The sequence below is a fragment of the Protopterus annectens genome, chromosome 13.part0 (assembly GCF_019279795.1).
Source record: "Protopterus annectens isolate FY-2018-M chromosome 13.part0, PAN1.0, whole genome shotgun sequence".
Classification (NCBI taxonomy): Eukaryota; Metazoa; Chordata; order Ceratodontiformes; family Protopteridae; genus Protopterus; species Protopterus annectens.
The window spans coordinates 232,977,487-233,003,522 of NC_056747.1; positions in this window are offsets into that span (position 1 = coordinate 232,977,487).

A 26,036-nucleotide genomic window follows, 5' to 3' on the forward strand; every position below is an offset into this window, starting at 1 on the left:
CAAGAATTATTTAAATACAGAGTGTTGGCAATAATTTTTAAAGTTGTATTATGTTTGTCCTACTCATGGAGTAAGTAGAAAAAGTAAATAATTTAGGTACAACAGTAGTAATATGGAATAGGCTTAGTAGTGCGTAACGGAATGCAGGCAAGTATACTGCAGTAAAGACCAGAATAAAGATAATATATTAGGTCAAGGGACTGTAGGCTACTGAATTATAGTAAAGGACAGCAATGCAAATTAGTATAGTACTGCAAAGGACAAAAAGTAATAAGATTAGACAGATTTTTACTCTGTTGAAGTAGTAAAGTTTTAAGATACTGGCTAGTAGTATTTATGCACTTTAATGCATTAGTTTCAAGATATCTTGGTTTGTGGTAAAAGTTATGTAATACAGTAAGGTGCACACTGTTACATATAAAGTGGACTAGGTGGGATCACAATCTAATTAGACATTTAGACTTCATAGAGAAAGCCTAGATTAAATTAGTGGTACCTATATAGTAAAAGAAATTCACAAAGTTCTTGTTTGTGTACAAGTTTTAGTAAAAAAACAAAACAAAAGCACACTGTTAATAAGGTAAAAGCATTTTAAATTACAGCTCAGTATTATTGGTACAAGAGAGGAGCTAAGACCACCTGGGGTGGCTGTGGAATGGGTCAGTGCAAAATGGGACAGCCATCAGAAACAGAAGCAGCCAATGTGTGTGTGTGTGTGTGTGTGTGTGTGTGTGTGTGTGTGTGTGTGTGTGTGTGTGTGTGTGTGTGTGTGTGTGTGTGTGTGTGTGTGTGTGTGTGTGCGCGCGCGCGCGAGTGTGTGCATACAGAGTGAAATCAATGGCAGTGCAATGGTGCTGTCCAGTCACACACATCAGCAAGTTATTTTCATTAACTGTGAAACTGCTGTATCTTGGAGTTAGAGCATATTTTAAGATGTTATTCTTGTGTAGGTGTTGGTACTGTTTTTTTGCTGTAATCGTGACTTAACTACAACTGCATGTTTTCCTCCTTGATGCCTGATGCCCATCAATGTTCCCTACGGCCCACTCAATAGTCCGGTTTATCTCTTAGGGAGGAGAAAGCAATATGGCTTTTTCATTCCTCCCATAAGTGAGATGTGAGTGGTGGGAGTAGTGTCATCATCTAATCGGGGAATTGGAAGGCTCCTTTAAGCCATTTCAGTTCCCCACTGCAAATGATCACAGCATCCTAAGGGATGGTGTGCAGTGTGGATAAGAAAGGGATGCAGTTCCTTTTTCTCTGAGGGGGTTATCTGTAAAATACCCTGCCACTTAAAGAAAAAGAGCTTCCAGTAATCATTGGTCTCCCCTAGGGATTTTAGTGTAGAGTATGAACCCTGTGATTGCACATTCAGAAGCTTCCATGCACAGAGAAGTGAGAAGGCTTTGCCTTGATATTCCTTTCTTTTCATGTCCAGCTCCTACAGTGCCCCTTTACACCACTCAGTGGTCAGGTATAGGTTTGGCAATCTCACAAATTTTCCCACAGATGTGGATCATTTTTTTATTACTATTTGGTGTTTTCTTTAGGTTTTCATTATAAGGTATGAGCTGTGTATTTTGAATGTTTATTAGCTTTTTTTTTTGTCTGTGTATATGTTGCCACTGTATTCTCTGTCGCTTATTTTCCCTTAAAGTTTATGGGATTTTTTCCCACTACAGTCTATGGTGATGATGTAATAAATATTTACATATTTTTGCATGATGCAATTAACTTATACACTTCTTTTAATATTTCTCATTGTACTAGACATGGCTTTTAACAGGGTTCAAGTTTAGAGTATTAATACACAGACACAGACAATGCATATTTTATATGTATTGTATCCATGTATATATGAGGCTGTATATAAACACACAGACGGATGACATCTTTTCAAATATTCACAATGGGATATTTTTTTTTACTGAAATTCAAGATTCAAGACAAAAATAATCACAACTTGTATTTCACTTTTTCCCCTAAAACAAAGCTCATTATTGCAGAGTATAATACTACTGTGTTTCAGTTACAAAATAAGTACTTTGTACAACTATAAGTAGAAACTTAGGAAATATTTTTGTCCTAAAATCTCAGGATAGTTGTCATTTTTCATGTTTTTTTTTTTTTTTTTTTTGCAGGACACAGCTGCACAACTAGGGATTGTCCTGCACAAATATAACATGTTAACTCTAATATGCCAAAGCACAAAAAAATCTAAAACACAAAGTATTTTCATTGTACTTTAGAGTAAAAAACAATCCTGTGTGCGTATACAAAATGTATGAATTCTAAATGTAATATACTGTAGTATGCTGTACAAATACTCATCTAGACTGTCATACTAAGCTTGAACAGATAACGTTACTTAGCTAATGTGAAGTATTGCAGAGTACAAATACTTAACCTGAATTTTACATTAAGTATCAGTGGTAGGTATGCACTTGGCTGAAGTCGCTGTATTCTTATCTCTGCTATATTATCTGTAAGTATGGAACTAAACATAAGTTCACAGGTTTAGGTGTAAAACTTAGAAACTGCTGGCCTTCCATAAGCTTGATTGCTGTAATGCCATTTTGATATTTTTTGCCTTCCATAAATATATCAAGATTATTCTTGAAGGAAGTAAGGGACCGACTTTTTCTTTTCTTTTTAAGGGGATACTTATTCTATAATCTTGGGGGTGTTGTGTAATATATCTGTTTTTTTTTCTGTTATTCTTATTTATTTTAGCATGATACTTTACAGTGTGGTATTAGCTCCCCAGTGCATTCCAAGTATAGATTTTTCAAAAAGAATTTGATCAGACATTACCTTACACAAGAGGCAGAGGTCACTTCTAAAAAGCCTATAAAAAATGGAATATGATGATTTTCCAACCCTATGTTTTTTCTGGTAAGGAACTGCACTTATTCTAGTTCTTTCTGGCAGTTTGTATGAAGTTTAAAACATGCTGCACTTTATTCAATAAATAGGCCAGAACACTGACATATAAGGGGTCTAGTAATCTAGCTGGCGTAACTAGATTTGTCGTTTAGAACTGGATATGCTACCGAGCTTTCCTGACTTTTAGTAAACACACACACTGATCACTGTTTAAATCACTTTCAGTTATTTTCTTTAGAGCTTTACCGATGCCATATTTTTTAATAATCCCACAGTTTATTTTATAATAATGGTTAATGTTCTTTTTTGCCAAATCTCCTGTTGCTGCATTTACAGACATTAAAGGTGAGCCATGATGATATTTATACATATCATGCACACTCTGTTTAATATCACAAATGGGACTACCGTAATTCATAGACATGAATCACACTAACCCCAGTGGTGTAAAGCAATCTTCCCATTTTGCTGAATGGCACACAAGAGTACATAGTACCCTGAAGTGTAGTACCCTGAAGTGTAGTAGGTATTCCTCTGCTCAGGCTGGCAGATAGTGCTGATTAGCATGACAGCATTACATACCTAAATAATATAAGGCAGTTAATTAAAGTAGTCTGTCTTACCAGGTAGCTATATGTGGCTTCTTATAAAGGCATACTTGTATCATAAGTAACCGCCTTACACCACCGCTCCATAGAGAAAAAAAATCGGTCATTAGACGTGAAGGTGGTCCAGGGATCATTACCATATTATACTAATGGGAGGATCTGATACCACTAGGAGCTTGCCAGCATCACTGTCTGGGATGGGACAAAGTAGTTTGGGATAGCAGGCTTGTCATGTAATAGCATTGGTGTTTTCTTTGTTTTATTGTGCCAATATATTGCATGTCACAATTCTGCTAAGCAACTTACAAGCAAGAGAGGAAATTGCTGCATTTAGAAGCAAAGTGTCATTGGTGGGTATGTGATTGTTGTGCCATAGGTTGTCCACTGTGGCCAGCCAGTTCTCCAGTGTAGCTGGCTCTCTAATTGCATACAGTTGGGAGGGGGGTATTTTATATAAGTACTCCATGCATGGAGTAGTATGCTTACACAATGTGGCAAGGCTGCATATTGGGTATTTCACCACTGTGTGCTGATTTTTCTGAATTAGTAGGGAACTCTATACAGACATTTACTAAATGCCATCCCTGGTCCCCTGTGCAACAACATTTGTGAATACCACCTGAGTGCATTACTAGTACACTAGTTGAGTTTTTTAAACCATCTTGGAGAACTTCAGCATTTTTTGTTTTTCCTCCTCCCCCTCCCCACAGCAGACCATCAACTACCACCTACTCTTTTCCTCATTCAGTGGTGTATTGGACCCAGCTTAGGCTCCTCTGGGCTTGACCTGACCCATGTTTAGGGCCAGTTAGGGGCTTGAGGATGCTGCTGTGTCCATACTTCTGCTGTAGAGTGACCCCTAACCCCCACCATTCCATGGCAACCTTACTAACTTGCATTCTCACATATGCAACCTCCCAACCAAGCAGTTTAACATTTGCAAGGTGGAGCTCACCTGACTCTTAATGCTGCTATTGCAGCAGGCTCATGCAGCAACCCTTTTGATCAAGATGGATGAGGCCAGACTGGCCACTCACTCCCACCCTCTGTGGCTCCATACTGAATTGTTGGCACTCAAAATAATGAGTGCTGACAAGTTGAGAAAAAGAGACTGAAAACCCACAGGAGAACAGTGAATCTTGAAAATTGCCTTTCTCTTGAAAACTTCTTTTTTTGCAGTGTGGCAAACCCCTCTTGCACTCTCCCAATATACCAACTCAGAGATCACCATAACTTGGAGAAAAGGTAATATGCAGAGAAATGGCCATCTCAGACTCGGTAATGTAAGTTCGTTTTTTTTTCCAGTCTCTGTGTTTTGGCACTTGCTCCACTGGGTCTCAACATTTCAAATGGTTACAGTCCTCCCTGCCTTGTGTCTATATCATCCATGCCACTGGTTGAATATGGATTGCCTGGGGTGCAGTAAAAGCTTTATAACGCTGAACCATGATGCCAGATTCAGCATCATTTACTGAAATAATTATGTCATGCATTTTACACACTACCATATTTGGCTAACCACAGTCCACTTCCTAATTTCATAATTAAGAAGACTGATCTATTTGGGTCCCCTCAAATTATCTCTGGCATGATCTCAGTTATTCACATTAGGGGTAATATATAATTACTGACTAGAAATGTTCAACAAACCAAGTAACCAAAGGGAGGACAAGCAGCCAAGTTCACTCGAATAACACTGCTTTATTAAACAAAATAAAAACACACAGTTAAGGGCTTTCATCCCTTTCTTCTTAGGGACTTCTTCAGAACAATGTCGTTCCATCTACCCAGCATTCAAATACAGACATCAATTAAATGCACTATTAGCAAATTTCCTGTGAAGACCTTTTAAATACACATTTTTATGTGCATTTTTTACTTAAAATTAGCTACTATAAAAATGAAATAAGCCCATTTTTAAAACTGTATTAAAATTGTTACTTATGTAATGTTGTATAAATGTATGCAATAACAGTCAATTAAAATAGCAAATTAACCCAAAACATGGTTCATTTTTAAAATTCAATTCAAAGTCACCATCTCATTTAAGCCTGGAAACCTAGTGGCATCCAGGGATAGTTGCCATTTCAGTTCACATACATGTAAAAATTCACTCAAAACACCCCCTTGTTGCTCAATTCTTATTTGTTGTATTATTTTAAGTGGAGTCTGCATGTCCTCCCCATGGTCGAGTGATGTTAAAGACATGCAGGTAGGTGCATACGTGAATGGGCGTGCCTTCCTTGAAGGTTGGACGTCAGGCTGGCAACTCAGCACTGTACAAATCCATTGCCAATCATTACCGGACGGGAGTACTGCTGTGGCGACCCCTAACCGAGAAAAGCCAAAAGACTTTTTTTATTAAAAACTTAAAAGAATGACTTGTATATTCTATAAGATGCCTACTTAATGCATTTGTATTCTTTAAATGTCTTATATCCAATAAATGTTCATAAATCCTGTTCTTGAACCGTCTACAAGGTTTTCCTGTATAGAATACAGGACACGAAAAACATTTTGCAGTATAAACAACATTTTTACTCTGGGAATTATAATGACCTTTATAGGAATGTGCCTTCCATTTAAATTAAAACTATCTCCAGTATCAAAAATGTAAGAACATTGGGAACACATCCCACTCCTAAAATTGCCAACCTTTTCAGTAGCACCAGAACACCTCAACCTGCTCCCCTGTTTCAAAATTTCTTTGAAACAGCTCTCTCTCACCTGAAAACAAATTTTGTTTTTTACTAAAATACTTAGACATGTTTTTATCCACTGATAATAATTCCCAATTCTTTTCTATAAGTTGATGCACCCTATGTGCATCCTTGTTGTAAGTGGTAATAAAACTAGAATTTGCATAAATATTATTGTCAACCCCAGAGTTACTTACTTCCATTATAACTATTTTATTTGGGGATCCTAATATAGGTAAATAAAATCCGTTTTTTTGCTTGTTCAATACTTCTTCCTTAACAGTGATTAACAATTCCACAGGGTAACCCCTTTTTTTAAACATGTCTATTATAAAATTAACCTCATCCAAAAATTCATTATCAAGAGATATCATTTTGGCACTCTGAACCAATTACCTTTTCACAATGGATTTCTTTTGAAATTCTGGGTGCCAGCTGTTATATTCCCGATACGAATTTGAAAAAGTAGGTTTTCAATATATTTTTGAAACCAAAGTCCTCCTTTCTTTATCTATTCTCAATTCAACATCCAGATATGTTATTTTTACTTGACTGTATTCATAAGTAAACTTAAAACAATTCAAGGTATCATTAATGTATTCCAAAAATTCCACTAAAATATCACCTGTTCCAATCCAAATCAAAAACATGTCATCCAGAAATCTGGTGTATTTCTTAATATACTTCATGTACTCAGATTTAAAAATGTAACGATCCTCTCAGTATGACATGACATAATTGGCAAAAATGGAGGCACAAGCTGCCCCCATTGCCACACCACTACGTTGACAAAAATATTGACCTTCAAACCTAATGAAATTATGTTTTAAAAACATTTCCATCAAGGTCACAAAAACATTTATTTCATCTTGATCATATATACCTGTTGTTAATAATTGGGTTTCAAACCATGTGAGACCTTCTTCCTGCGGTATTACAGAGACTAAGTTGCAAACATCAATGGTCACTAAATTCATATTATCAATAAACTGAAAATTATTTATAGGTTCATAGGTAGGTACTAGGCTATCTGCCCAAAGGCATTTATAAGCCTAGCTGGAATGTATTGGCTTTTGCCTCCCCCTTAGATTAGTTCCCTGTGCCTCTGTCCAGCAGAGCCATTGAAGTGATCCCTGGGGTAAACTTTCTGTTTCCCATCCACTCATCAAGGTTTCTCTTGAAGAGGGTTAGCGAGGAGCTCTGCCTAATGTAGATTGGAATCTTGTTCCAGAGTATGGGAAGTCTCTGGGACAGGAATCTATCCCTCTAGCACATCCTATTTATTGTTGTGGTGAGGTTTAGATCCGTGCAGCGTGTGGCTCGAGGGGATATGGTTTTCTTTAGGTAGAGCATGTTCATCAATTCTGGGTTGGACATGGCCTTGTATGTCAGGTAGAGATCACCTCTGAGTAGGCAGTATGCAACCGAGTACAGCTGGAGTTTCTTCAGTCAAGCTGCATAGGGCATTTGCTTGAGGCCAGTAATCCTCTTGGTGAGGTACTTCTGTGGTCTTTCCAGTTATTGCCAGGTATCTTGTAAGGTACATCCCAAATGGGGCATTGTACTCTTTGATGGGTCTGATGGGTGATGCGTTGAGGGGCCCAATGACCTCTTTCGATCTGGATGCAAACCTTTTTCCAATTAGGTGGGCCACATAGAAGGATTTTCTAACCACTTTGGCAATGTGATTATCAAAGGAGAGGTTACTATCTACTTGGGTCCCCATATCCCTTATTACGTCTTCCATATTTAGGGTGCTACCACCTATGTGGTAGTTTGTGGGTACTTTGTTTTTTCAAAAGGGGATGACTATGCACTTTTTGGCATTTAGCTTGAGGCCATGGTTTTGACACCAGGTATCTGTCTCAGTGAGACCCTTTAGTAGGATGTCTGTGTCAGCTGGAGAGTCAATTATAGCCCCTAGTTTGCAGTCATCTGCGAACTTGGTCAGCCATAGTCCTCCTGTGCTTGCCTGTACCTCTGAGAAGTATATGCCGAACAGGAGGGGTCCTAGGACTGAGCCCTAGGGAATGCCACTTGTAACTGGTTTAGAGTCAGACCTAGCTCCCACAACTCTTAACATGTGGGTTCTGTCCATGAGCCAGTTGGCAACCCATCTCATGATGTAGGGGTTTATGTTCAGGCTGGTAAGCTTATCTAAAATACCTGAGTGGGGAAAGGTGTTGAAGGCCTTTGCGAAGTCTAGGTAGGCTGTGTGGATACCTTTCCCTCATCTATAGCCTTGGTAACTGTCTCAAAGAAGTCCACCAGGTTTAGGATGCATGACCTGCCCTTAACAAAGCTGAACTGGGTAGGGTCCAGTGTTTGGAGGTTCCCAATGTCTCTGTTAATGAGGTCCATGATGATGCGCTCCATAGCTTTGCAGACCAAGCTAGTCAGGCTTATAGGGTGATAGTTCCCGGGGTCTGTTGTGGCTAAACCTTTGTGGAGCGGAATAACCATTGCTGTGCACCACTCTGTAGACATGTAGCCTGTGGAGAGGATTTAGGTTAGATAAAAATTGCCAAGAGTCCTTACAAATATGTTTAAAATACTGTAGACCTCTTTTTAGGTGACAATTCAAATATTTACCTATAAAATATGTTTTCCTTCAATTTGCATCTACAATAAGCCTAAACTTAGGATTTTCTAACCCTTTATGAATTTTAGGTAGTCCAGAAATGGTTGCCACTACCAGATGTTCATTTTTTATATAATTATATGCATCTATATCTATTTGTCCTTGCAATAACATGTCCTCCAGTGCCAAGTCCAACCTTCTATATAAAATATTAATTTCATTTAATGAAATTTCTCGATATGTATCATCCATTAAAAGGGCTGACATACAGTTCAAATAATCACTTTTGTCCATGATTTCAACTCCATTGCCTTTATCTGGCTTCATAATGCATATTTTTTTATCTCTGGAAATCTCTGATAATAATACCTTTTTCATCTGCAGTTAAGTTGTCCCATGAAATATCACAGGTACATTTATAAACTTCTCTTATATCTAATTTACATACTTTTTCAAAGAACCCAACCAAATTACACATATGAGGATTAAAATGCTCAGTTTACTTATTTTATAATGCTTCCATTATTATTGGAGTTATTATCACCAAACCATACTCGTAAATTTAACTTCCTTGTAAAAAGTTTAAGATCTATTAAAGTGTCAGCAATCATGCCCCTACTACTAGGGACATAAGTAAAACCTTTTGCTAACAAATTAGTGTGTACTATTTGAATATCTTTATTTGAATAATTATAAATTTTAAAGTCCCTTGCTGTGTTGAATATAACTTTGGGCAAGTTACCCATGTCTTCAAAAGTGTATATTAAGCCCCCCAATTCAACATATTCATTTTCAACTTCAACAAACTGTTCCTTGTTTTCATACATTTCAGCAATATGAGTACTGTCATTGCATTCACACATATCTATTACACCATTAAAATCAAGATCCAACAATCCAAAATGCACATTTCCAACCCTAGGGTTGTTGCTATAAATGTCCAATTCTTGTGATGCCAAACAATCATTAAAAACTACATCATTACTTACATTACCATTTAAAACATTAATGGCAGTGTCCATCAACTCTTCCACTGATTGGGAGCAACATAAGAGTTTTTCGGTCTTGCTAACTGTGCTGTATAATCCCTGCTTTTGTTGTTGTTGGCATAACTGAATGCATGGCTGTTCAAATGGGTCTATATTATATCGCATGTTCAAAAGAGTGAACGACACATAATCGACCCCATGTAAGTGACAGCTTACATCGAAACCTCAAAACAGCGATTTTTTTCCAAGGGAAAATAATTGCTGTTCCGAAACAAACAAAAAAAAAAACTGTAAAACATTACATAATGTGGGGGGCTGTGCCCGCCAGCCCCCTGCTTAAATATACCAACTCCGAGATCGCACTACAGTGCCGAAAAGGCAAAGCAGCAAAAGCGGCCAAACAAATTCTTTCTCAAGGAAAGAATTTGCTGAAAACACACTTTGCTATTTTAACTTTTCACGCTTTTCAGTTTGACAAAGATGCATTCAACAACCTGCGTCTATGACAGCATAATAGGGAGCCATTCAAATGCGGCCCTCTGTTCTTTAATCTCTCCAAACACCTTATTCCCTGGTCTAAAGGGGCATTCTCTCTTTCATTGTTTGATGACGTTGATGTAGACCTCATTCTGTCGTCTCTAGACTCATGTTGATTGGAAGAAACTTCAGCGTTGTTATAGCAACCTGCTGACACCAGATATGCCTTGCCCTTTGCATATTTATTGGTGTCCCCTTTTATTTTATTTAATTTGCGATAAAAAATATTGTTGCAAACATTATCAATATGAGTGAATGAATTCTCATAATTCATTCTGTACTGATCAAACAAAAGGTCCGATTGGATCATTGCATTTTGTAAATCCAAATCTGCAGCCATAGTCTCCAATTTCTTATTATTGTATTTTATCATCAGTTTTAAAATCTGGAAGCCTGCATTATCAAAGACTTTATGTAGATCTTTTATGAAGTCGGGATTCCCCTCTACTCCATTTGGATATTGCCACAATCGCAAACCACATGGAACCTGCCCCATTTCCAAGTTTCTCTGCAGGTACCCATTTTCTAGCTGGAGCTTCTTGAACTGCAGCATAGCCTTTTTGAAAACATTCAGTCTCTCCGATAATGAAAGGATTGTACCCTCTCCACTGGCTCCAAATTTGCCGAATTAAAATTAAAGTTGTTATTTCTCCATGTGTGGAAAGGGCAATTTTCACATCCATTTCCACTGTTTTCAACACTAGCCATTCTCAGTAATTGGGTGGGTTGAGTTAACGGTAGATCCAAGCTACTACCCGGATGGGTATAATTATTGACCATGGGATGGGTAAGGCCAATCTTATAACCAAATGCGATAGGTTATTTCAAGCACAAAAAAGGAAAATTGGCTAGACTTAAAATGGCCTGCTAGGCCACATAGCCTTGTACTTACCATGAGCCTATAAAAAAATGGCCCAAATACAGAGCCCTTTGGAATACCACTGTTAACTACTGCTAGAAATGACAGGTAACTCTCCTACCCTGATTTGTGTCAAGTTGATAAATCTGTGTTTCACAAATTGAAATACATGTGGAAAGACATTTAATGCTTTTAATTTGTCAGTTATTCCCTTATTTGAACTACTGTCAAAAGTTATACCAAGGTTAAGATAAGCAGTATGCACTATCAACACTTCCTCAAATGCTTACCTTTTCAAAGAATGCCAAAAGATTCAAATGGCAATATCTCCCCATAACAATCCACATAAAATAGCACCTTAACCCTCTTTAAATGCTACCTGAATAAACAAATGGTGTGATGATAAAGTTTATTATGCTTTCTCATGAATATAGTATGAATATGTAATGTAGTACTATAAGAAGGTGATCCCATAATGATTAGTCTGGTTTGCCAGTCAGTACAGATGAGAGATGAAGCTGTTAACATCCATTCTGCTAAGATGAAAATTTGTTGTGCTATTAAACTTGTTTTATTTAAAATGCACTCATTTTAACATTATTAACACTAACAACAAAATTGACTGTGTAACCTTGCATGTGTATTGTGAAATGGTGTCACAACTAAGATGCTTTTTTTTCAAATAAAAGAAGATCAAATACACAATTTCAGACATGAAAATTGTACTAAAAGGTTCAGCAAATGCCACCAAGCTCTTTTTTAATGAAAAATAGCTGCATTACTTTGCAAAATAGTCATTTTCTTGAATATTATTTTTAGCCATAGAAAAGCAAAATTTTACCAGAAATGGCCAAATTTAACCCACTGGGACTGTTCAGGTTCATATAGCCATTTCTGTAGCCAACATGGAGACAGAGGTTCATGTGTTTTTAAATCACAGCTAAATTAGATAAACACAAATAAAGAAATCCAGGTGAATGTATGCTATAGGGAAAGAAGCAGAAGCAATTTCAGTGCACTCATTTTTTTTTCATTTTCTGAGGGACATATGAATTAGTAATAAGTAAACTAAATACACTTTGTCGAAAAGAAATATATGGAGTTCTAAGATTGCAGCAGCAGCAGCAGTATAAGCAGCTAAAAAAGCTTTGGCAGTGAACAGTTTAAAGTATCAAAACATGTAAACTACTGAAAATTGTTAAAAGGAGTTGTTAGCTGATGAGTCTATGACATCCAGAAAGCTGACAAGAAAAAGTTAATTAAAAGGCAGAGAAATGGTGAAAACTTAGAGGGAGACTAAAAGCAGGGTGGCGGAACAGGGTTGCAAAAAGAAAACATATGGTAATGGCAACAAAAGGAGAAAACACTTCAGTCACCATAGAGAGAAAAACTGACCAAATGCATTCTGAGATTTTCAATATAAATGGGTCCAAGCTGGAATGTACAGAGAGCAATAACAAAAGGCTGCAGGAAATAAATGTTTTAATCAGGCATTCAGAGGAAATGGTACATATACAAACTGCTGTAAGGAGATGAAAGTAAGCGGTGGAACACCAACTGGTTGAACTCAAGGACAGGTCATGCAGATACAACTTCAGCTTTACAAGCAGTACCAGAAAACACTGAAGGGAATGATTGCAAAGACCTTATGAGAAAATACCTCAGCACATGGAATGGACTGTTTATTTAAAATTGAGAGAAAACATAGAATGAATATTCCCAGTTTGAGACTGATAAAGCAGTCAAGACCTACACTGCTTAAAGTATACACACACATCAGCTAAAGGATGACATTCTTTCTATTTTAAGGAGGAAGGAACAATCTTAAAGGTTGGAGGCACAAGCACTTTCATCAAACTAAACAAACAACTCTCAGAACAAATACAGTCTACCCAGGCCAAGAACAACCACAAGGCATTCTTTAGCTATGTCACCAACCTCAAAGGCAATACACAATTGTATGCACAGCTCATTGTTAATGGAGACACCTATACTGAGCCAGAAGATATAACAAACCTACTGGCCAACAAATTCAGTTCCAGCTTTACCCCCTTCTCTCCCCCCTCAGCCTTCCCTCATGAAATACCATCAAATATAGCTCCCCCCTACTAATGCCATTACTAGGGAACAGGACCTTAATGCTCTCGATAAGGCCAAGAACACTGCATCAATGGGCCCGGACAATATCCCAGGATGCCTTCTAAATAGCATGAAACATGACCTATCAGGCCTTTTGAAATTGCTATTCAGCTGTAACCTCTAAATAAGCTTTGTACCTCATGAATGGAGAACAGCAACAGTCATCCCCTTCCACAAAGGTGAGCCATCTACAGACCCAGGAAACTATAAACCCATAAGTCTCACTAGTCTGATATGAAAAGGCATGGAAGGAATTATCATGGAAATGATCAGTAATGGCATAGGAAACCTCCAGACACTGGACCAAACTTAATTTGATATCATCAAGGGCAGATCATGCTTACTCAGCCTGGTGGACTTCTTTGAGATGATCACCAAAACAATGGATGAGGGCAAAATGGTTCACACTGTCTACCTTGACCTGGCCAAGGCATGTGACACAATACCCCACTCAGGCATTGTTGGCAAACTCAAGATGTTTGGCACAAATGCTTATGTCACTCAGTGGATAGCCAGCTGGCTCACAGAGAGAACCCAGGAAGTTAGAACTGGGGAGTCCACCTCTACAAAGAAGCCAGTCATAAGCAGAGTCCCTCAAGGATTGGTCCTGGGACTGCTCTTTTTAGTCATTTACTTCTCTGAAGTCAAGGACAAAGACAATGGCTTCTGGCTGACTAAATTTACAGATGATTGCAAACTGGGAGCTGTTACTGAATCCCCCACTGACACAAATGTTCTCCAGGAAGGGCTGACACAAACAAACAACTGGTGTCAGTACCAAGGACTAAAACTAAATGCCAAGAAATGAATAATAGTGTCCTTCAGGAAGTCATCCACCCCTGGTAACTATCATATTGACAACATCCCCCCGCAGGTGTTGACCCAGTAGTCAGGGACTTGGGGACAAACATAGACAGTAAGCTATCCTTTGACCATCATGCCTGCAGTAGTGAGGAAATCATTATACATTGTGCAACTTATAAACAAAGGTATGGTATCTAGGTCCAAGGAAGTTATTGTTCAATTGTATTCGGTATTTATCAGACCTATCATTGAGTACAATGTTGCCTTTGGTATGCACCTAACCAGGCATATCCAACAATTCAAACATCCACAGATGTTCCTCACTAAAATAATGCAGGATATAAGTAACATGTCCTATGCTGACTGCCTCAAGGCCCTATTCCTGTATTCTGCCTCCTACAGGCTGTTGAGGGAAGATCTATGCCTAGCATAGAAGGCATTGTCAGACGCCACTGTAATGGACCCCCTGCATATCCACAAAACAAATATCACCAGAATTACCCATTCTAAAGACTTAAACCTTGCCTGTAATATAAATAGGACCTGCTGGAGAGACAGGTATGTATTGCCAAGACTACCCATTCTCTGGAACAGGTTTCCCATCCATGTGAAGTAGAGTGCCTCCCTAACCCAATTCAAGTGTAACTTGGACAATTGGATGGGGAACATGAAATTTGTCACTAGGTTTCCACCTATGAGTCTAACGGACACAGGCATCCTGTAAATGGTTCATCTCCCAGGCCCCTGCTTGTAATGTTTCAGCTCCCAAGCCCCTGCTTACACTTATCAAGGGAACCATAACTTGTGTGAAGGCTGCCAGCCTAACTAGATAGAATTTTGTAAATAATTTTATGTCATGGTAAATATTAAAATGATCCACAGGCTTGTTTCACAAATGTAAAGAAAACTGTGTTATGTGTTGAGCTTCAAAAATGTAACCGCAATGCACCTTGTTGGAAGAAAGGTGATGAGCAAAGGATTTTATAACTGTGTTTGATCTCAAGCTAGGAGACAGGATATCTGGGCTAGTAAAAGTAAAGACAGAGATAATTACTAGGTTTTACAAGTAAAGTGTTTTTTATTGCTGTGGCTTCCTGGCAGGTGCAGATTACAAAAAGAAATGTTAAAATTTTAAGTTCTATGAACCTGGGAAACTTAAGTAGAAGTGTCAAGAATGCTGTAATGTGAAATGACTCAGCAGTAATCTGTATTATCAATTTAAGACTTTCCCAGAGAGAAAGATTTACCATTTTATATTTGTCTTCAGAGCTGACAACAAACCAGCACGTTGCCTTGTAAGTAGAATTTAGAACATAGTTTCTCTTAGAGACAGATAGCAATATAGCAAGATTAGTCTAGCTGTTTTCTATATTTATGTCAGACTATCCTACAATATTGTTTTGAAGTATTTTCCTGTGATTTCTGAACTCTCTATTAGCACTGTGTTGAATTGATGAGTGTTGTCTTGTTTTTATTATTTATTATTAAATATTTTAAACCCTTTCAACTGTGGCTGATTTGTGTAGAGATAATTAAAGCTCTAAGGGTACTTGCATGTATTTGATGATACTGTATAAGCCACTCCAATAACCTTAGCCCTGGGTTACACTTACTATTTGTATAACAGTAACATTACACAGTGGAATTGGTCACCCTTTTGGAAAGGCCTTATTAGTAGCTGATAAGAGTAGTTAGTGGCGGTGATTACTACCTTATAGCCTGGGCAGAAGGGGGCATAGCTAGTGAACATGTGCTACCCTTCCCCATGACTGTCTGTGTGTTTGTATATAAATCAAATCTCAAAGTATGTGTGTGTGTATCAACTACTTGGGGCAGGGACATAAAGCACTGGTTGGACAGAGAGGATACTGGAAGTTTTTGCTTAACTACTCGGCTGAGATCGGAACCCTATAGCTGTGCCAGTGGGGAGCCTTATTGGGGATCTGGAGAGAAAGGGAGAAACCAGCTCCAGACTAACTGTGATCTCTGTGTGCTCTTAAGGGAAATTGTACTTTATTGTGTGTGTACTTGTTATCCTCCCAATGTGGATTCCCCTCACTGGTGCTAGTGGTGAGAATTGAGGCTCCTTGATTACTGGGCCAGTGCATGGATGTCACATATTAATTGTTTGGCAGTGGTGGAATATCCACATCAGATATTAATTGCTTGATAGTGGTGAGTTAGCCACATTGCATATTAAATGGCTTATAGTGGTGTGGCTGGTGAATTCCTGTAGCTTGTGTACAGTGATCACTGAAGGTGTTTCTATACTCTAAATCAGCCACTCAGTGAACATTCAGAGTTCAAATCACAATTGTTTTATTTCTTTTGTTAGCTTAGTTAGTCAGGGAGAGCAGGCAAGCATGTCAGCAGAGAAGTATGGCAAGCTGGCAAGGAGCCAGTTGGCTGAGATGTGCCAGGCTAAAGAACTGATGCATGGAAAGCTGACTAAAGCAGACATGATTGCAGCTTTGGTCACAGCTGCATCAGAAAATAGCAACCAGGAGGACCATCAGACTGGCCGTGGAGATGTACAATCCTCAGAGAATGGACAGCTCAACCTTTCTACACAGGACATAAAAATCCACCTGGAGCTAAAGAGACTTGAGTTGGAGGCCAAGTGTTTGGAAATAGAAGCAGCAGAGAGACTGAGGTGTCTAGAGAGTGAGGAAAATGAGAACTTGCAATGTCTGCAGGCTGAGAAGAATGAGAAACTGCTACACCTGGAAGCTGAGGAGAAGGAGAGGCAGAAGCAACATGAAAAGGAGATGCTGACTCTTCACCAGACTCATGGAGGTAATGGGGAAGGTAGTAACTGGACCCCAGAAGCACAAAAGGTCAGTAACTTTCTTCCACAGTTTACAGAGGGGGATAATTTTGATAGTTTCATTCATATGTTTGAGAGGGTATGTAAACAGTATGATGTTGGCCAAAGGCTCTGGGTACAGTTCCTGATTCCCTTACCCCATGGTCAAGCTGTAACTATGTTGTCCGAACTGTCTGACAATGATTTCTTAGATTATAATGCTCTAAAGAATTGTTTGCTAGAAAATGTTTTGTGAGCATAGACACAAAGGCAGATGAAAGTGTGTGTGAATATGTTGCTGAACTAAACACTTATTTTCATAGGTGGGTGAGTGGATGTCAGGTCACCACTTTTGAAGGGATGGCAGATCTATTGGTGAGGGAATAAGCCCTTATCACTTTGCCTGAGGACATGGGGATATGGTTAGCTGATAGACAATGCTCTACTGTAGATGAGTTGGGGAAGAAGGGAGGCCTATACCTAGCAAGCAGGGCATCCCTGCATAGGAAAGGGACACCCAGTGCTGCTCATGGGTTTAATGGAGTCCATGGTGGGCAGCCCAGACTGCCCCAACAGAATCTGCCAGTAGCAGGGGAAGGCACTGGTCCAGGTACATGCCCAGCACCTAGGGTTAAATGTTTTGAATGCAACCAGTGGGGCCATGTGGCATACAGATGTCCATGGAGGCAAGGTGGGGAACAAAAGGTGAGAGTGCCAGTAAGTTGGAATGACAAAATGTCTTGAAACAACAGGGGTACCAAACTACCATCCTGCAGATGTCCTGATAGGGAAGGATTTTGATGAGACAGTACCATGTGCTCATGCAGTTACACATAGTCAGGCTTGGAGATAAGCGTGTGTATCTGGTAGCCTAGAGGAGACCCAGGACTGGTGAGGTGGTTACTTCAGGGAGGGAGATACCCTGTAGTAGTGAGACTGAAGGTGAGTCACTGCTGCTTGTGGGTACTGATGTTCACTTGGACAGAGTGACTGCAAAGGTAGAGGTGAGTAGTAGTACCCAGGCTGACGGTAAGGCACCACTGTCAGAGGATGCCAGACTTCCTGTGGAAGGGGAGCTGGGAAGGGTTACAAAGAAAGAGTTGAGACAGGCTCAGCTCTCAGACCCTACATTACAAGGCCTGAGGCAGGTAGCTAATGAGGCACCTGATTTTCAAGGGAATCTGTACACTGGGACAAAGGGTTACTATATAGAGGGTGGACCCCTGAGAGAGGGCTAGAAGGTGAGAGAATACAGCAGTTGGTAGTGCCTAGAGCCTACCATCTGGCACTTCTAGCCATAGCCCATGATATTCCCTTTGCAAGTCATATGGGCATAAAACGTACAAACAGACATATTACGCAGAACTCCTATTGGCCTGAGATTTCCAGAGATGTAAAAGGGTACTGCAGGACATGTGAGCAGTGCCAAAAGGTAGGCAAGGCAGGAGACAAGGTGAAAGCTCCTTTGATGCCTTTGCCTGTGATTGACGAGCCATTTCAGAGGGTAGCTATCGATATTGTGGGGCCTCTGAGTACCCCAAGTTCCACAGGGGAAAAGTATACCCTAGTGGTAGTAGATTATGCTACAAGATATCCTGAGGCAGTGGCTTTGTCCTCCATTGACAAACCAAAAAATAAAGCACTAAACTCAAGGAACCAAAAACGATGGATATGCCAGCCTTAGAAAAATGAATCCTGATGTAAGACTTCGCAAATGTTTTTAATCAGTAAAACAGCAGGATTGACTTGATAAAAACAACGTAAAAGCAACAAAACAATCTGTGAAACGCTAACAGCGTTTTTCGTCCCACAGAATAGTAGAACTTCATCAGACAGCAACCAGTCATTTTACAAGAGGAACTTAAATAACTTCTTGACTAATTAAACAAGTGCAAGCAATTACAATTAAATACATATTTTCATTTAAAGAGAACCCTCTCTTAGAAAAGCCTGATAAATACATCTCATTGCAACCAACTGTCTTCACTTGTTACAATACATCCAGTTAACCCTTATATCTTGTAATACACAATCAAATGTGAAACCTAGTTGATCATTAATTATTAAAAAATTCTACTCTATATTACATTACATATAAACACTATTAAATTCCTAAGTGCCTTAAATGTATACACCTTTTAACCATAAAGGTACTAATCATCTGTATATTCACTACATACAAATTCATATAACTTTATTTTACCTTGTAAAATATTTTATAAATAACTTGAAATAATCAATTTTTTAAAAATAGTCAAAGTTTTTAAAAACTGCAAATTTACCAATAATCAAGTATCTAAATAATTAATCAAGAAAGAAAAACATACATTACCAATGCATTTTGTTAATTTATCAAACTGTAACATTGTTGCTTGAAAATATTTTTGGATACCTCAAGAGGTTTTTTAACTTTAAAATACAGGCAATAGAACAAGCATCATTAATGCCTGGATCTCTACAGGCCGCAAGACGCAGTTGCCATGCCAATTCCTTTTTCTCTATTCTACTATTCTCTAGTTCTACTATTCTGTGGGACGAAAAACGCTGTTAGCATTTCACAGATTGTTTTGTTGCTTTTACGTTGTTTTTATCAAGTAAATACTGCTGTTTTACTGATTAAAAAACATTTGCGAAGTTTTACATCAGAATTCGTTTTTCTAAGGCTGGCATTACCATCGTTTTTGGGTACTTTGTCCTCCATTGAGGCAGAAAAGGTGGAAAATGCTTTGTTAGAGATTTTCAGCAGGGTAGGTTTCCCAAAAGAAATACTGACTGACAGAGGTGCCAATTTCATGTCAGACCTGCTGACTTGTCTGTGGAAGTACTGTGGGGTGAAGTACCTAAAGACTACCCCCTACCATCCCCAGACTAATGGTCTTGTTGAGAGGTTAAACTCTACACTCAAGTAGATGTCAACCTTGACTGGTCCAAACTCAAAACAGACTCCCTTCAACTCAGTATAAACCTGCATGGTTACCATCAACTAATAACTTCACCCACCCAAATCCATAAGAACATGACATCTAGCTCTATAATTGACTGAATTCTCATCAACTCCCCTAACCTGTATCAAAACCTACTACTCTACCAGACCACCGTAGTGACCACCTACCCACCTCTGTCCTTAGATACACCTCCCAAACCTAAACTGTATAGAGACTGCCGTAAACTTTCTTACTTCAACATAACCCAATTCAACTCTATTCTGTCTTCAACTGACTGGTCTTCCCTGAAATAAATCCCTCTAAATAATGCAGTAAATAGTTTCAATACCATAGGTTCATAGGTGTGTACTAGGCAAATGGGCTTGAAGCCTTTACAAGCCTAGCCCATAGGATTACCCTGACATCATGCCACCCAACCTTAGTTCCCAGTGCCTCTGTCAAGTAGAGCCACTGGAGTGATCCCCAGGTTGAATTTTCTATTTCTCATCCACTCAAGATTTCTTTTGAACAGGGTCAGTGAGGTGCGCTGTTTGACATGTATGGGAAGTCTGTTCCATAGCATGGGCAGTCTCTGGGTTATGAATCTGTCCCTCCAGCACGTTTTGTTGATTGTGGTAATGAGGTTGAGGTCTCTGGAGTGTGTGGTGCGGAGAGATTGGGATTTCTTTAGATGTAGCATTTCTAACAGAGCAGGGTCAGACATGGCTTTGTAAGTCAAGCAGAGATCACCTCTAAGTAGGTGATATGAGACAGAGAATAGTTGGAGTTTTTTGAGTCTGTCCATATAGAACAAGTGTTTAAGGCCTATAATCCTGTTTGTGAGGTACGTTTGCCACCTCTCCAGTTGTTGCAGGTGTCTAGTGAGATACATGCCAAATGGGGCATTGTACTTGATGATTGGCCTAATGAAGAAAGAGTAGAGGGAGACAATAACCTCTTTCTTCCTGGATGCAAAACCCTTAGTAATGAGATGTGCCACATAGAAGGACTTTCTGACCACAGTGGTCATGTGGTGGTCGAAAGAGAGGTTGCTGTCAACCTGTGTTCCCAGATCTCTTATAACACCTTCTGTGTTCAGTAGACTACCATTGATGTGGTAATTCATGGGAACTGGGTTTTTCCCAAAGGGGATGACAACACATTTTTTTGGCATTGAGCTTAAAGTCATGGTTCTGACACCAGTCCATGGTCTCAGTGAGGCCTTTCTATAGGATGTCAACATCAATTGGGGAGTTAATAATAGCTTCCAACTTGCAATCATCTGTGAACTTTGTTAACCAGAGTCCCTTCATGTTGGCCTGAACTTCAGAGAACTAGATACCAAGCAGGAGAGGACCCAGGACTGAATGCTGTGGGACTCCACTCTTTACTGGTCAGCAGTCTGACTTGGAGTCAGCTACTTTCACACTGTGGGTTCTATCTGTGAGCCAGTTTGCAACCCACCTAGTGATGTAGGGGTTTATGCCTAGCTTACTGAGCTTTTCTATGAATCACGAGTGGGGAATGGTATCAAAGGCCTTGGCCAGATCAAGGTAGGCTGTCTGAACCACCTTGCCTTCATCCACAGCTCTGGTGACTGACTCAAAGAAGTGGACCAAGTTGAGCAGGCATGATCTACCCTTCACAAAGCCAAACTGAGTGGGATCCAGAGTTTGGAGATTCCCTATATCCTTGTTTATTAGGTCCATGATGATGCATTCTATAGCCTTGCATATCAGACTCGTTAGGCTAATGGGGCGATAGTTTCTAGGGTCTGTAGTTGTTCCTCCTTTGTGGAGAGGGATGACTGTAGCAGTGCACCATCCAATAGGGCCAAAGCCTGAGGTGAGGCTGTGATGGAATAGGGTACACAGGTGAGGTGCCAGTTCACTCTATAGTTCATGTAGAACACAGCCAGGGATATTGTCAGGTCCCAGGGCAGTGCTGTTTTAACCTGTGCAGCAGTAATACTGGGTACCTGACAATCTACTGTTAATGTGATAGGTCCTTTGGGAGGGGAGAGAGGGGTAAAGTTAGCACTGAATATGTCGGCCAGTATATTGGCAATATCTCTTGGCTCGGTATAGGAGGTACCATTGTGCAGTAACTCAGAGCAAATCTGAGTATTGCCATGGAAATTCTTTACATAACTACAGAAGGCCTTGTGGTTGTCTTTACTATCTTCCGCAATTCTGTTTTCATAGCTAGCTTTAGAGGATTTGATGAGGGATCTCAACTTTTTATTGAGGCTGATAAGGGAGTTTTTCCAGTCTTGGGAATTCACCTTATTCCACATCAGTTTCCTGCTTCTGTTGTAGAGTTTGTTTATGGCAGGGGACCACCAGATTGGCTTCCTATTTTTGGAGGAGAGTGTCTTGGTTCTGTTGGGTATGGTGAGATACATGCATTTGTGTACGTGTTCGTACAGTGCATTGGTGTATGATTCGGTGGTCATGCAACTATTCTCCATTTGCATGGGTGCCGTGATATCACCTCTGTTTTAGGAGCCCAAAGCTTTGCAGAAATTTTTCATGGTGGTTACCTTTGTGTGGGGGGGAGGAGTGTGGATTTCCAAGGTGATTAGTTTGTGGTCGGATCTAACCAGGGAGGAGTTGACTATTGGTATACAGCAACGGTCGCCCATGTTAATGACCTGGTCAAGGATGTTGCTACCTCTAGTGGGGGGTAAGAACGAGCTTGTCCAGGCATTGGAATTAATGAATTCCAGAAAACGTTGGGCAAGTGTATTTGTACATGAGTAGTTTTCCCAGTTAATGGAGGGGTAGTTGAAGTCACCCAGTATGCAAGTGTTAGGTTGGACCCTAATAATCTCCAGGGTGCTTAGGAACATGGAGTATGAGTCTTGGGACATTTTCCTAAATACACTGAACTCCCTTGCTCCCTCTAGAAAGGTAAGAATAAAATCTAACTATGCTTCCTGGCTTTCCAAAAACACTAAATCCCTTATGCTCCACACAAATATAGACATCTCAGAAATCTAGCTAAGAAACAAATCAATCTTGACAAAAAGTCCTTCTTTAACTCTACTCAACTAAATAGCAAATCCAAAACTCAGAATTTCTGGTCAACCATAAACAAAATTATTTCTCCTGGCCTGCCCCTCAAACCCCTCTCCTTACTCTAATACATCCAACCTAGAAACAGCTACACTACTAAATTCACACTTTATCAATTACCATCAAACAGTAATACTACTCCTCAACCTATCCCTCACAACCCACCTAATAATAATCCGTTCTCCCTACAACCTGTTCCTACATCTTACATCCGATCTCTTCTTCTAAAGCTCAAACCTTGCTCCCTTTCCACTGATATGTTACCTATTGTCTTCATCAAACTAGCTGCTGACGCTATAGCTTTCCCATTATGTATTCTAATCAATAGGTCCATTAAGGAATCCACTGTATCTACCCTGTGGAAATCCTTTTTCACTATTCCCCTACACAAAGGTGGTAACTCCACCCATCTAACTACCATCCTATAGTTATCTTATCCCCTCTCTCCAAAATACTCAAAAAAAGCATTCATTCACAACTTCATAAATACCTACTCCAACACAACCTTCTCACACCCACCCAGCACAGCTTCAGTCCCAACCACAGCACAACTACTGCCCTCCTATCCTTTACCCATACCACTGCTGAGGTCCTAGGCAACAACAAGTTTATCTCTTGTCTCTTTCTAGACCTCTCAAAGGCATTTGATACAGTCTCCCATCCCCTACTGCTATTTAAACTTGCTAGTCTCAAATCTACCATCCTCCTCCCTTACCTGGTTCTCCAGTTACTTATCTAGTAGGCAGCAGTTTGTTAAATGGCTCTCTTCCTCTTCTCCATTCTTACCTGTCCCAACAGGAGTCCCCCAGGGCTCCATCCTGGGACCCCTCCTGTTCAATATCTTCACAAAGGGCCTCCACACATCTTGTAAGCTATCCTCCCTCATCCAATATGCTGACTATTCAACCCTCATCTCCATCTCTGTGAACATCTCTGAACTTCATACTCACTCAACAAACCTTTTTATCTACTGAACAGTGGCTAACTAATAATCTACTCATCCTCAACCCTAAAAAGACAAAGCCCTTACTATTTCTCCCCTGCTCACTTTCCTACCACAAATCCTCCTTCTCTATCACTTCCTCAAATAACACAATTATTAAACCTGATGCTCACACTAAACTTCTAGGAGTCATCATCAATGATAAACTCAAATTTAATATGCACCTTCTCCAATGTATAAAAAAGACAAACCAGAAATTAGGTTTATTATATCGTAACAAAAAATCTCTAACTCCAAATGCTAGACTCTCCCTTGCTCAAGCTCTCCTCCTCCCCTCCCTTCTCTATGCTGCCCCAGTGTTCGCCAACATTCAAACCACAACCTTAAACAAACTCCAACAAACTTACTATAAGATTGCTAAATTCATCACAAACTCTCCATACAATACTCATAACTGCCTAGCCCTTACATCCCTCAAATGGCTGGAATTCCCCCACCTGCTGTGCTATCACAACTTCAAATGTTACATTTTATTCTCTACAAACCATCATCTTGTCCCGCTCTCTCTTCCTTCATCTCTGCTTACACACATTCTCATAATCTCTGTACCTCAAATCAGCAACTACTACAAACCTACCAACCAAAAAAACAGTAGGAAAACTCTTATATAAATACTACATAGCCCAAACTTGGAACAAACTTCCTAGAGACATATGCACCACTACTCAACCAGCCCACTTTAAGGAATAACTTAAACTCCATTTTCCTAGCTCCAAAATCTGTTGTTGTAAAGCCCCAACTTGACCCCCCCTTCTCCACTCTTGGTGTACCCTGCTCAGTAGCTGCCCTCACAACAATAGCAATCCCTATCCTGGAGGATACCGCTTTCTGATTTATACATCATATCTGATGGACCAAACTCATGTTTGCAAATATGTAAATAATCTGTACTTTGTTAACACAGGTCTGTTTCAACTATAAGTGTGTGCATTCTTTGCTTTGTATGTTTATGATGTTGTATAACTCAATTTCTTTTCATATGTTACTGTAAATGTTATTTTTATTTTGTAAATTGTCTGTTTTGGAGCTTTTCTCCTTGGGTCTCCACTGAAAAATGGCCAAAAGCCCATCTGGACTAACCCGGTTAACAAATGTCAAAAAATAAATAAAATAAAATAAATAGGTTCATGCTACGGGCATTTGCACACCAGTCTAAGAGGGAGTGGGACAAATATTTTCCCCATCTGTTGTTTGCTTACAGAGAGGTTCCCCAGGAATCGCTAGATTTTCCACCCTTTGAGTTGTATGGGCATAGGGTGAGGGGGCCTCTAAATTTAAGTCGAGATGAATGGGCGGGTGAGTGTGAATCTCACCAGGAGTCTGTGGTGGCATATGTCCTAAACCTCAGGACAAGGCTCAGGGAACTCATGGGCTTGGCCCAGGAGAACCTGACAGCAGCCCAACAGCAGAAAAAGATCTGGTATCACAGGAATGCTCGAGCTAGAGTGTGCGCTGTAGGGCAGCAGGTAATGGTTCTCATTCCTGTCAGATGCAACAAGCTGTAGGCAGCCTGGGAGGGACCTTACAAGGTGGTAAGAAATGTCAGTGATGTTAAATACATGGTAGAACTGCTAGGCAGGAGGCAGGGGCACAAACTGTACCATATTAACATGACAAAACCTTACCATGATAGGGAGGGCCTTGTGCTGAGTATTTGCAGTGGATTGCAGGTGGAGTCTGAGGGAGATCTGATGACTGATCTCCTTATTCAGGCTCGGACTGACACCTCAGTGGAAGGGATAGCAATGTCTCAGCAGCTATCTCCTACCCAGGTTCAAGAAATCTGAGGTGTTACAGGAGTTTGGGGACATGTTCACTGGGAAACCAGGGTGCACCCACCTGGTGCAGCACCAGGTGGATACAGGACCCCAAAGGCCTATTAGGCAGGCCCCTTTTAGGGTGCCTGAAAGAGTCAAACAGACTCTGAGGAAGGAGATATAAGAAATGTTGGAACTAGGGGTAATTCAAGACTCCAACAGTCCCTGGGTCTTCCCAGTGGTGTTGGTGCCAGAGAAGGATGGCAGCACTAGGTTCTGTGTGGACTACAGGAAATTAAATAGTCACAAAGTCATATGCTTTCCTCATGCCTAGGACAGATGATGCCCTAGAGCAGCTGGGTGGGGC